The 1,006-nt window shown below is 35.3% G+C and overlaps 1 pseudogene; it reads right to left on the bottom strand.

The window, feature by feature from the left end:
* Nucleotides 1-645: 645 nt before the first annotated feature.
* On the bottom strand, nucleotides 646-770 carry LOC121218933 (uncharacterized; annotated as a pseudogene).
* Nucleotides 771-1,006: the final 236 nt, after the last annotated feature.

The raw sequence follows: 1,006 nt of genomic DNA on the forward strand, positions 1-1,006 counted from the left end.
TAAACTGTGACTTTTCATCAACAATATTCTTCTTTGTCTTATTTAACCAAATTGATTAAAACTTAACTTTGCGAATAATTTCCACACAGCCCTTATGGATATGATACTCTTTTACTTACTACATATTACTTATATGACCGTGTATGCTTGCTTATAATCACGTGACACAATTTTTTGGCACTGTTGCTAAGGACTATATTTGTCATTATTTTTTAAGATAATTATTTTGCAATTTGGTTTAAATTTACTTTATTTTATTTTATATTTATTTTATTTCTTTTTCTATTTTCAAGTGATTATGTATCCTCTACGATAAAATCAAAACCAATGAGCTTTTTACAACACTTATAATCTGATCATTGTTGCTGATGACAGAAACTGCCCCATCTGTCAATATGTTGTGCCTTTATTCAATAGACTTAATCCAGGAATTGTGTGGCCCAAAATTGAGGCTCCTCGGTTCGAATTAAAGCTGGCTAAGTTCCAAATGTTGCAAATGATGGGCCAATTTAATGGAAAGCCTACCAAAGATCCACATCTACACCTTCGTTTATTCATGGAAGTAAGTAATTCATTCAAGCTAGCCGAAGTGTATGAAGAAGCTTTGAGGTTAAAGTTATTCCTATTCTCACTGAAAGAAAGAGCATGATCATAGTTGAATTCCTTACCACCTAATTCGGTATCAACATGGCAAGAACTGGCTGAGAAATTCTTTATGATGCATGGGAGTGATTCAAGGATTTGTTACTGAAATGCGCTCATCATGGCATTCCTCACAATATTCATTTGGATACTTTTTACAGTGGTCTCAACGCACATAAAAGGATGGTGGTAGACGCTTCAACCAATGGATCTCTTCTTGCGAAATCACACCATGAAGCATGTGAGGCCCTTGAAAGGATCTCTACCAAAAACTATCAATGGCAGACTACTACAGTGCCATAGAAAGAAGAGTGGTCTAAGTTCACGAAGATGATCTACTTGCGTCTTTGGCAACCCAGGTATC

This window comes from Gossypium hirsutum, chromosome D06 (genome assembly GCF_007990345.1).
Source record: "Gossypium hirsutum isolate 1008001.06 chromosome D06, Gossypium_hirsutum_v2.1, whole genome shotgun sequence".
Classification (NCBI taxonomy): Eukaryota; Viridiplantae; Streptophyta; class Magnoliopsida; order Malvales; family Malvaceae; genus Gossypium; species Gossypium hirsutum.